We start from the raw sequence: 13,719 nt of genomic DNA, 5'->3' as shown, positions 1-13,719 counted from the left end.
TGACCGGGCATTAAACGACCTTTGACTTCGACCGAGTATACCTATCCTGACATTTTTCGACGTTCCAAATCCGATTCCGCAGTCCGTTTCTCGAAATTCGGACCCGAAGGCCTCGAAATTGCCGGTCAAACCCGTTGACTTTGATTTTGATCGAAAATTCTGAATTTCTGAAAAGTCATATTTTATGCTTTCGACGTCCTGAATCCGAATCTGAAGTCCGTTTTGCCAAATTCGAACCCGGTAAGCCGTCTTTCACTGATTTATCACCCGATTCGATCCGTTTATCGTAATTAAGCTTCGTTTCTGATATAATTTATGTTGATATGTATCTGAGGAATTATTGGAAGTTGAATTGAAGATCAAAGGCGTTCGAATGGAATTTTTATGGTCGATCAGTATTGCACTGAAATCGAGGTAATACTTTACTACCTCTTTATGCTTTATGGAACATGTTGATATTGGTAAATGCATGAATAAGAGATAATGTTGGTCACTTTGGTGGAGTTGAATAATTTATTCACTCGATATGAATGTGGTAGAAATTCTGTAACTGAATACGGATCGAATATCCAATATAAGAGATTGAAAGATTGTTAGAATTAAATTACAATTTTGTGAATAGTGATAAAGAAATCAGACATGGATTTGTAAATTATAATTTATTTCATCAAAGGTTAAATGTTAAAGGTATTTGGATGAGAAATTATGAGAATACTCCGGTAGGATAAAATTATGAAAATACCCTTGTGTTATAAAAAGATAAGATTTGAATATGGAAGTTAGATAAGAGGATTTTATAGACATATTGATCTGATAAAAATATTGATGTGCATAAGAAATGTTGGTTTTATTTGGAAATTATATTATTTTCGTTAAGAGCTAATATCGAAATTATCTTGTTAAGAAATTACGGAAATACCCTTAAGAGGTAGAATAGTCTTAGTTGACTCTGAATGAGAAAATACTTAGAGGATTCGTACTTAACTCGATTAAGTGCGGATTTAATTGTTAAGATCCTGACTTAGTGCAGGAAAATTCCTGATATTCCGTTTGTAAAATCTGAGAAGGAACTTGACCCGAAAATATTCGAATAATGAGTAAATACTTGAAGAGTAATTTATCGGGGGTATTATGCTGTCAGAATTGTTCGAAAGGACTGAAGTAAATGATAAGATTGAATTAAATAATAAGATCGGATGGAAGGAAAAGATTGAAATACCGTAGATCTGTAAAAATGACCAAAATACCCCTGTAATTGAAATGAACCAAGAATATCACCAAGCTCAGGAATGATTGGATATCCTCGAGCTCTGAAATGAATGGAATAAAACTGAATACCAAAATTTACAAAATAACCTTATGGCCTAAATTAAGTAAATGTCTTGGATTAATTAAGGAATCCAAGTAAGCATAAGTATTGGACTACCTTTAAAGGTAATGGAAAATAATTTAAGTGAATAGATCAACCCTAAAGATATGTCAATACTTGAATGGCATAGATTTACTGAACATGGTTCGTTTCTCAAGTTTGGCTCAATGATAATTTGGAAGTATTCAGCTCAAACTCAGCTCTAGATCGTATTCAGTACTAAGAATGGATGTTGTTCGACAATCAACCACGAAGACCAAATTGAATGGAATGAAAGTACATGTATCTGAAATTCAGGAACGTTTGAATTACTCTGAAAATCCTGAAGTAACTGGAATGGACATGACTGCTAAATGAACTAGGTAACCTCAATGATGAGGATTTAATAAGTGATTTGGATAAGTCTGGAAACTCTTATGAGTTTACGTAGTGTACAATTACAATGGGTTATGAACAAATTAATCAAGTACGTCATCATTTTATGATATTTGGAAGCGTGGAAATGAAATAAAGACATTGGAAGATTTATTCAGCGATGATTCCAAAAATGGTCTACGGAGAATTTATGGTATTAAAGAGTAAATACCTAGAAGGAAAATGAATTGATCAGTCGACATAGATTTCTAAGGTTCTGAATCTCGTTCTCATGTGTTCGATTATCCGATCATTGACATGGATATAAAGGATTCTGAATACCCTTGATTACATACAACTTCTGAAAACTGTCCAAATAAGATATGATCCTGATAATTCACATTCTGAATAACTGATGATTCTGTCAGTTATTGAACTTTTCCATAGTATTTCAAACGTCCGGATTTTATCGGTATACTGAAAATCCGTGTTTCTCTGCCTGCTAAGATTATTTAGCATCTCTGATAATATCTGTAAAACTCTGGTGTGTTCCCTAATCATATAAATATTTTATCTGATTTCCGACTTGAATTCTGTTCTGATAAATGACCTGAATTCTGTTATGATTTCTGATCTGGATTCTGTGCTGATATCTGTTCTGAATTCTGTTTTGATTTCTGATATCTTCGTTTAATGACGGAAAAATGTTTTAATTGGGGGGGCCTTATATGTTGTGTTGGGTTGGGTGTATGGTTATGTGGAACCTACACATTATGTTGTGATGGGATGGGATGGGGGTATATATATATATGTTTTAAAAAGATCTGAAAAGTTACATGGTTTTTGGGAACACACTAGAAAACCTATTATGATATCCTGAACCTAGACATCCGAAATATTTCCATCTGGAATGAATACTATTTGTTACTACCTGAAATATCCGTAGAATCTCTGCTCAGTATAAAGATCTGTAAATGTCTGAATTGATAAGGAAAAATATGTTTATTTGTATATGCACGTTCTTCAGCATCATCTGGTAGTTCTGTATTACAGAGCTTTTCGAAGCTCACTCTATTGCTCACCTTTTCAGGTTAAAAGAATTGTACCAGTGCATCTATCGACTTCAGTAAGGGAGTTCTTCCGGCGTTGTTGCAGAGTATGGTACATGTGATTAGGGGGTATGTAATTGTATTTTGATTTGTATATGAGTCTGAAGATCTGTTTTATTTTTAAATAGCGACAAATGATTTTATAAGTTTATATGTTCTGATAAAGAGTTTTAAATTTTCTGCTATTTTTACAGTGGGTCGCTCCGATGGCCCTAATGTGACACCCCGGATCGGATTTGGTTACCCTTATCGGTCTGGGGGGTTATATTTAGTGGTATCAGAGCTATGGTTTGAGTTAAAATTTTCAAGTTAGACCGGCCGGTCGAATGTCAAAATATGTCTGATCAGTACATACCCCTAGACTGCAATCGTACCTCTTTGAGCTGGAACTCAAAGGCTGAGTCCCTATCTGTAACGAATAAACCGAAGTTTCTATCCGTTAAGGTTATACTTGCTCAAAAAGGAATACCAGTAACATCTGTCTTAACGCAGTAAAGTACCTTAGCCATGTGAGAGTTATTCATCTGAGAAATTCTGACTCGACTCCAGAAATAAAATTGAGATATGCTGCTGCTCTACGAGCCTATTCACGTAACCAATGCTGAAATAATTTCACAAGGATAAAGTTGTTTTTCATTATTTACTTAGTCTGAGGGAGAATTCTGAACAGATTGATTACTCGAGAAAATTTTCGTTTGGATTCTTTTATTGAAATAAGGAAAATTTATGATAAGAATGTATGCTCAGCTGGTTAAGGATAAGTGGAGGAATCGTACTTCTGTAAAAACTATTGATAGATTTGAAAGAACCGATGGAAGTTTCATTTATGCAATTATGTGACATGAATGAATTTTGAGGACGAAATTCTTTTAAGGAGGGGAGAATTATAACACCCCAATTTAGGGGCTAAAATTAAGAATTATAAAGTGGTGAATTTAATTTGGTATTTTGAAAGAAACAGTGGGTTAAATTGAAAAATTTCAAAGTTGGCAGACTGTTGTATAAAGTGCAGGAAGTTCAGTGACTAAACTCATAATTTAGCCGTTTTCCTTTATGAGAGAATTTATAACCCCTTCCCCGTGCTGCAGAATGTATTTTTTTCCAGTTTTGTCTTCCCCAACAACCCAACTTTCAACTCCGATCTACTTGTCGTCCGACCTCCAAACGACGAGCCGAAACCACCATCGTGTTCGTTGTCAATCGAGGAACAAAATCCCTCAAATCTTTCGTCGTGAATCATCGCCGTTCGTCGTGAATTTCAGTCGGAAGTATCGTCGGTAATAACTCGGTTTTAGTTTGTTTTTCATCGATTCACGACGATCGGGTCATCCGTTTACGACACCTCTCGCACCATCGCATTCTTTGCATCGTTCCGAGTTTGCCGGTGTCATCCTTGGTCTCCGTCGACGGCGGCGCGTGAGGAGGTGAAGCGGTCAAAGTTTCCAATTTGTTGAAATCGAGCTCTCCGCCGTTCAAAATTGTGAACCGAGCATTGTAAGTATCTCGAAATCGCTCAGAATAATTTTTAGAAATTTTTCCGAGATTTTAGCACTGTTCACGCGCCGCCACTGCGCATGGGGAAGAAAAAAATGACCGGTTTGACCGGTTTTGGTGCATAGTTGACCGGTTTGACCGGTCACAACCCGACCCGACCCGTTTACCCGACCCGACCCGTTGACCCGACCCGACCCGTTGACCGTTGACCGGCGTTGACCACTGTTGACCAAAACTTTGACTGGCTTTGACCGGGCATTAAACGACCTTTGACTTCGACCGAGTATGCCTATCCTGACATTTTTCGACGTTCCAAATCCGATTCCGCAGTCCGTTTCTCGAAATTCGGACCCGAAGGCCTCGAAATTGCTGGTCAAACCAATTGACTTTGATTTTGACCGAAAATTCTGAATTTCCGAAAAGTCATATTTTATGCTTTCGACGTCCTGAATCCGAATCCGAAGTCCGTTTTGCCAAATTCGAAATCGGTAAGCGTTCTTTCACTGATTTATCACCCGATTCGATCCGTTTATCGTAATTAAGCTTCGTTTCTGATATAATTTATGTTGATATGTATCTGAGGAATTATTGGAAGTTAAATTAAAGATCAAATGTGTTCGAATGGAATTTTTATGGTCGATCAGTATTGCACGGAAATCGAGGTAATACTTTACTACCTCTTTATGCTTTATGGAACATGTTGATATTGGTAAATGCATGAATAAGATAATGTTGGTCACTTTTGTGGAGTTGAATAATTTATTCACTCGATATGAATGTGGTAGAAATTCTGTAACTGAATACGGATCGAATGTCTAATATAAGAGATTGAAAGATTGTTAGAATTAAATTACAAGTTTGTGAATAGTGATAAAGAAATCAGACATGGATTTGTAAATTATAATTTATTTCATCAAAGGTTAAATGTTAAAGGTATTTGGATGAGAAATTATGAGAATACTTCGGTAGGGTAAAATTACGAAAATACCCTTGTGTTATAAAAAGACAAGATTTGAATATGGAAGTTAGATAAGAGGATTTTATAGACATATTGATCTGATAAAAATATTGATGTGCATAAGAAATGTTGATTTTATTTGGAAATTATATTATTTTCGTTAAGAGCTAATATCGAAATTATCTTGTTAAGAAATTACGGAAATACCCTTAAGAGGTAGAATAGTCTTAGTTGACTCTGAATGAGAAAATACTTAGAGGATTCGTACTTAACTCGATTAAGTGCGGATTTAATTGTTAAGATCCTGACTTAGTGCAGGAAAATTCCTGATATTCCGTTTGTAAAATCTGAGAAGGCACTTGACCCAAATATTCGAATAATGAGTAATACTTGAAGAGTAATTTATCGGGGGTTCTGCTGTCAGAATTGTTCGAAAGGACTGAAGTAAATGATAAGATTGAATTAAATAATAAGATCGGATGGAAGGAAAAGATTGAAATACCGTAGATCTGTAAAATGACCAAAATACCCCTGTAATAGAAATGAACCAAGAATATCACCAAGCTCAGGAATGATTGGATATCCTCGAGCTCTGAAATGAATGGAATAAAACTGAATACCAAAATTTACAAAATAACCTTATGGCCTAAATTAAGTAAATGTCTTGGATTAATTAAGGAATCCAAGTAAGCATAAGTATTGGACTACCTTTAAAGGTAATGGAAAACAATTTAAGTGAATAGATCAACCCTAAAGCTATGTCAATACTTGAATGGCATAGATATTACTAGAACATGTGTTCGTCTTCTCAAGTTTGGCTCAATGATAATTTTGGAAGTATTCAGCTCAGCTCAGCTCTAGATCGTATTCAGTACTAAGAATTGGATGTTTGTTCGACAAATCAACCACGAAGACCAAATTGAATGGAATGAAAGTACAACATGTATCTGAAATTCAGGAACGTTTGAATTACTCTGGAAAATCCTGAAGTAACTGGAATGGACATGACTGCTAAATGAACTAGGTAACCTCAATGACTGAGGATTTAATATGTGATTTGGATAAGTCTGGAAACTCTTATGAGTTTACGTAGTGTACAATTACAATGGGTTATGAACAAATTAATCAAGTACGTCATCATTTTATGATATTGTGGATGCGTGAAAATGAAATAAAGACATTAGAAGATTTATTCAGCGATGATTCCAAAAATGGTCTACGGACAAGAATTTGTGGTATTAAAGAGTAAATACCCTAGAAGGAAAATGAATTGATCAGTCGACATAGATTTTTAAGGTTATGAATCTTCGTTCTCAAGTTGTTCGATTATCCGATCAATTGACATGGATATAAAGGATTCTGAATACCCTTCTGATTACATACAACTTCTGAAAACTGTCCAAATAAGATATGATCCTGATAATTCACATTCTAAATAACTGATGATTCTGTCAGTTATTGAACTTTTCCAATAGTATTTCTAACGTCCGGTATTTTATCGGTATACTGAAAATCCGTGTTTCTCTACCTGCTAAGATTATTTAGCATCTCTGAATAATTTCTGTAAACTCTGGTGTGTTCCCTAATCATATAAATATTTTATCTGATTTCCGACTTGAATTCTGTTCTGATAAATGACCTGAATTCTGTTCTGATTTCTGATCTGGATTCTATGCTGATATCTGTTCTGAATTCTGTTTTGATTTCTGATATCTTCGTTTAATGACGGAAAAATGTTTTAATTGGGGGGGTATTGTTGAAGGAAGAATTTCCGCAGGTACCTCAGCTTTGTGCTCAGGGCCTTATATGTTGTGTTGGGTTGGGTGTATGGTTATGGGGAACCTACACATTATGTTGTGATGGGATGGGGGTATATATATATATATATGTTTTAAAAAGATCTGAAAAGTTACATGGTTTTGGGAACACACTAGAAAACCTATTCTGATATCCTGAACCTAGACATCCGAAATATTTCCATCTGGAATGAATACTATTTGTTACTACCTGAAATATCCGTAGAATCTCTGCTCAGTATAAAGATCTATAAATGTCTGAATCGATAAGGAAAAATATGTTTATTTGTATATGCACGTTCTTCAGCATCATCTGGTGGTAGTTCTGTATTACTGAGCTTTTCGAAGCTCACTCTATTACTCACCTTTTCAGGTTAAAAGAATTGTACCAGTGCCTCTATCGACTTCAGTAAGGGAGTTCTTCCGGCGTTGTTGCAGAGTATGGTACATGTGATTAGGGGGTATGTAATTGTATTTTGATTTGTATATGAGTCTGAAGATCTGTTTTATTTTTAAATAGCGACAAATGATTTTATAAGTTTATATGTTCTGATAAAAAGTTTTAAATTTTCCGCTATTTTTACAGTGGGTCGCTCCGGTGGCCCTAATGTGACACCCCGGATCGGATTTGGTTACCCTTATCGGTCTGGGGGGTTACATTAAGATCAAATTATGATATTGTATATTTTGAAATTGAAACTCCTGAAGACCTTTAAAATATATTTCCTAATGAGTTTAAAAAGGTTCTTGATTGTTTAAAAGAATATTTGAGATAAACAATCTTGAAATCAAGTTTTATCTTAACCTGTAAATCGTAGTACTTAAATTAGATCAATTGAAAAGATGATACATCAAAGGAAACATGTTTTTCTAAAATTTCCTTGATGTATTGTTTATTTGAACATTTTAAGATTGTATTTAATATTGAGTTGTAATACTCAAAGATCTTATGTGATATTATCATGAGAGGGAGTGTTGTACTCTTTTTTCCCTTAACCAATATTTTATACCTCTGGATTTTCTTGGTAAGGTTTTCTAATGAGACAACATGTTATGTGTATTAAAGATATGAGTACTATTTTACTTCATTAGGTTTTTTTCCTACAAGGTTTTATCTTAGTAAGGTTTTAATGAGACATATTATATTCATAGACATCCAAGGGGGAGTGTTATGAATATTTATTTACGTATCTCCCTATCTCTATCTTTTATATCTATCTATAAAGATAAGGTTTTGATATAATTATTATTAGTACTTTTTTTGGTATAATCATCGGTATCCGATCTATTGATAGACTAATCTGGATCGGGTACTGCAAAGGCAAGGGCGACCCTCCCAACCCAATTTTCTCTATTCGCAATCTCCAGGATTCGAATCCCCTAGTGCCTCATCCCACTAGACCAACTAGTTATTGGTACTTATTATTAGGACTACTTATTATTAGGACTTTAATATCTATTAGAGTTAGAGTTCTATATGATAATCTACCTCTTATGCTTATAAATATGGAGTTAAGAGAAAACATTGCATACAACTCAGATTGAGATAATAATACAGTTGTCTCCCTTTGTTCTTATATCTCTTTTTCTTCATGTTCTTCTTATTGCTTCGTTTATATTACTTCATTACACATATTCTAGTACTTTACATATATAATTGTTTGTTAAAATTGATTTATTTTAATGATATATAATATAAATAAATGTATAATTAAAATATAATGATTAATATAGTTTAATTTAATTTAAATTAATCAAAAAATAATTTAAATTAATATTTATTATTAAATAAATAAATTATATAGAAATATTTAAATATAAATATAAAATAAATAAACATCGTTAAAACGTGACAAGTAATTATGCAAAGGGCAGGAAAAAAAAGCATATCATAGGGGCAGAAGATTTTTATTCCCTAGATTAATAAGAAAATGTGTTTCTTAAATTATTCTTTAGCAAATCACAAATAGTTTCCACTGTTTCTTTTGTTAATCGTGCTAGCGAGAATGTCTAAACTTCAAGTGACACATTATATGCAACATTTTTAGTGAACTTGAATAAAAGGATAGTTTTAGTAATTCTTGAAGCTTATGATAAGAATTCTAGTCATTGTTCTAAATAAAAAAATTAATGGTAAAACGGTACATAAAGCCCTCGTACTTAAAAAAATAATGTGGCACTCGTCATTTGTTTTGCATTCAATGTGCCCTCCAAGAAAAAAACTCAATGTGGTCATTTGACTAACGTTTTCCATTAGTTTTTTTATGATGTGGCATGCCAAGCACTCCACCTCGATCCGTTTAGTAATGACTTGACGATGACTATGATTAAAATGCTAACTAGGAAATTAAATATTTAATAAAAGCTAAATAATGTTTTTTACCTATGAAACAATATTAAAAATCCTAAATCTTTCACTTTTCCAAAAAAAAACTTCTCACCGTGTTATCATGCTTTTGAAGAGAAAATCTTTTTCTCTGTTTGACGATTTTTGAAGAACAATTAAACCTTTGGTCTTAGATTCAAGTAAGTGTATCTATCGTTTCTCAAGCTTTCATTGATATATTTATTTTATCAAATAGCATCTCACGAATTGTTGGTCTCCTATCTCTCAAGATTTTATTTTTCTTTCCATAAATTTCTCATATAATCAATACACCCAAATGAAATTTATAATGAAAATTTTCTTTCAATGGAAGGTGTAAAATATTTTCAGCAATATTTTATTTGTGTGACAAATTCCATTCGAAGCAATGTCCATTCATCATTTTCTTGGGAGTATAATGGTAATGTAGTGTATTGTAAATGTGGTTTGAAATGTCCTATGTGAACAACTTGGAAAACAAAAATGCAGGGAGAATGTTCTTTAGTTGTCCTAATTTCAAGAATTAAATAATGAAGTTCAACATTTTGCATGTATAATACTAGTGTAATTTCCTCTCTATTAGAGTAATCTAAGTCAACCATAAGTTTTTGTAAAAAACATCTCCAAGATTATTTTCCTTCCACTTCAACAACATCCCATGCAACTGTAAACATCCGGTTATTTACGTTTCTACTGACAACCACAAGTAGTATCCCCTTGGTAACATATTTAAGAAAAACATTCATCAACAACAATAAAAGGCCTACAACTTTCTTTTCAACCTTACTTCAGTGCCTGTAAACAAACATACATCCTATGTAATGTTGCCACACCAGCATTATCTCTACACTTGATAGCCACAACCCTATTTTTGAAATAAAAATATCATTTAATAAAATTAGGGACCAAGTTACAGAATTTTAAAATTTGTAGTTTGTTTTAGAATATGCAAGAAATTTAGGGACCTAGCCCTAAATTTAACCATTTTTTATCAGCAAGAAAAAATATTAGAGTTGGTGGCCTATGGGGTTCGAACCCCTATTCCCTAGTCGCCCATGCCCTAGCGGTTTAGGCTAGGGTACTGTTATGATAATTTTTAATTAAAAATCATTTTAAAGGTTAAAAATTGGTCAATTTCCCAAATCCCCAAATCACTTGACCTATTTTCTCATCATCATCCACCGCTCGTCGCCACTCTCCCCCGACTATCATCTAGTGCATTTCCAGTACTACCGTGATCGTCATGATCTCGTGACCAAAACTCAGTCGGTCGATCATCGTAAATCCTCGCCATTCGTTGCGAATCATTGATTCAAGCTTCGCCAAAACCCACCCCCATCGCCTCGATTTTTTAGTTTTTCAGCCAATCTGGTGGCCGTCTCATCTCATCGTCGTTCGCCATGGGTAAAACTTTCGGCTGCCTCCTTTTCAATTTTTCATTGAGATATTGGGTTGATTTTGAGTTAATTAGGTTACAAATGTTAAGTTATAACTTTTGGAGACATCGACTATCCTAAACGACCTCCGTTGTTGTCGTACTTGCCCCACGCGTCGACAGTGCGCATGGGGCTCCTTTGCCGATCCAGGAGTATTCTGGAATTGGTCCAGTCAGACTGAACCGGGTCGAGCCGAGTCAACTCACTGAGTCAACTCGTTAACTTTGACCATAGTTGACTTTGACTAGCGTTAACTTTGATCAAAAAGTCAAATTTTATGAAAAGTCATATTTTATGTTTTTCGATGTCCTGAGTTTGAATCTGAAGTTCGATTTTCCAAATTCGAACTTCGTAAGACATTTTTCATTGTTTTATCTTCATATTCAATTTGGTTTTCTGATTAAGTTATGTTTCAGACGTAAATTCATTTGCTATGTATCTGAGAATTTATGGGTCGTGGACTTAAAGTTTGAGGGCGATACAATGGAGTTTCAATGGTCAATCTATGTGGCTCATAAATCATGTAATACTTTACTACCCATTACATGTTGTATGGTACAAGTGAGGTATTGGTTAATGCATAAATAAATATGCTTGGGCTGGGAATAAATGATAACTATTCTAAACCTATATTGATCTAGGTAAAATGTCAAAAATGCCCTTCAAATACAAATACGACATGATTTATATCTGATAATGGAAACAAATTGGAATAAGTGAATGACCTTGGATAAACCCTGAAAATACCTTAAACATTAGCATTAAATTGCTTTAAAAGTCTTGGAACACGACCCAAGGTCGTTGGTCTCTCTAGATACGATTGAAATACAGAAATAAATAATATCATTGGGATACATGTTTATCTTCTCAGGAATCGTTCTAATGGAGGTAGGATGGTACAAGTTCAACTTGTGTAAATACTATTAAGAAGTGAATATTTTTAAGGACATCAGTCCGAATGATTAGTGAGTAAGCGGTGTTGAGATCTGTTCAACTTTATTTGACCTAGAATCATGATAATTCGATATAATCTTGAATAGGACAATTATCGTTAAATTATTAAGTATTCTTTCAAAATTAAATGACAAAATTAACCCTATAGAGTAAAATTAGAAAAATGGGATACTGGAGATGGAGGTTCAACTCTGATCAAGCTGGTAATTTCTTACGAACCCAAGGCATTTCCTTAGGTAGGCTCCTAGGTCCATTGGGCCTAAGGTAAGTCCTTATGGATGCAGTTCCGGGGAACTGCATATGATGTATGGGTGGAGAACATTCATGTGATTTAAATTAACTATATAATCATTTTTACAATATTATAATGGATCATGATTTTGATATTATAGGGTACTGTTAAATCTTATTTCTACTTGATATTGTATGGGTATGAGTATGGAGTACGGAGATTCAGCTCTGATCCAGCTGGTAATTCCTTACAGACCTAAGGTGACCCTTGGGTAGGTCTATAGGCCTTAAGGTACTCCCTTAGGGTGGCACCTTTGCTTTGAGCTTAGGGTAAGCCCTTATGGATGCAGTTCTAAGGGACTACATATGGAGTATTCAGATGGAGGATATTACAGTGATTTTAAAAAAAATTGTTTTACTAAAATATAATATTACTATTTATAATCTATGATTTTATTTATTCTGGTTTCGTGGGAACACATTAGATTTCCTATTCCGATCTCCTGAACTTGATCCTCTGAACTATTCTTTTGAACTATAAGCTTTCTGTCTTTTATTGGAAGAAATAACAGTAGAACCTCATCTCCTTACTAAAACATGTAGATGTCTGAATCAATAAGGAAATTTATGCTTTCTCATTTATCTGCATGTCCTTCAGCATCTCTTGGTAGTTTTGTATTACTGATCTTCCCAAAACTCACTCTTTTACTCACAATTTCAGGTTAAAAGAATTAATCTAGTGCAACTATCACCAGCTATATATAGAGTTCATTTGGCTTGGGTTGAAGAGTACAATACAAGTGTAATTAAGGGGCATGTAGGTTATGTTTGATTTTTATACAGAGTATGAACATGTATGATTTTAATTGTGTTTGTAATATATGAATGGTTTTCTGAACTTGTATTTTAATTATAAATTGTTTTATGATTTACGTGTTTCAACAGAAATTTTATTTTTTCTTGGATTTTTACTGTGGGTCAATCCGACTGCCCTTATGTGATACCTCAGATAGGATCGTGTCATCCTCATCGATCTGAGGGTTTTACATTTAGTGGTATCAGAGCTTAGGTTGAGTCAAGTCTTCTGGTTAGATCAGTAGATCGATTGTTGTAGGATGTTTGGTCAATATATGCCCCTAGTTTATGACCATGCTTCTCTAAGCTGGAACTCTGATGCCAAGTTATCTATTGAAAGTGATTTTTGTCCCAATTATTATTATTATTATTATTATTTATTAAAATAATTATTTTACAGGCCCAATTACAATCAAATCTGGAGAATAGTTGTAAACTTGGAGTCCAGTCACAGTTGACCCAGAACATATCATTCAGGTCGGTTCAAGCCCAGCAAAAGAGACCCAAAACCCAATTAGGGTTTGGTATCTTCTCTAGCCACCATAGCTATCAACCATAGGATATGGACCTATCCAACGGTCCAAATCACTCAACATATAAGGTTTCTAAACTAAGTTTCCTACAGCCACCGCCTCCAGTTCCACCTCACCACCGCCACTATCACTATCACCGCACCGGCCTTATCTCTAAAAGATCGACGCTGCCCCTATATTTCCACCGCCATAGACTAGCGATTCACTGGGTTTCACCCTTTTGACCGGTCGAAAAGGCGCACTCTGGGGCCTATAAAAAGACCAA

The sequence above is a fragment of the Hibiscus syriacus genome, unplaced genomic scaffold (genome assembly GCF_006381635.1).
Source record: "Hibiscus syriacus cultivar Baekdansim isolate YM2019G1 unplaced genomic scaffold, ASM638163v2 tig00110890_pilon, whole genome shotgun sequence".
Lineage (NCBI taxonomy): Eukaryota > Viridiplantae > Streptophyta > Magnoliopsida > Malvales > Malvaceae > Hibiscus > Hibiscus syriacus.
This window is presented reverse-complemented; position numbering follows the sequence as displayed.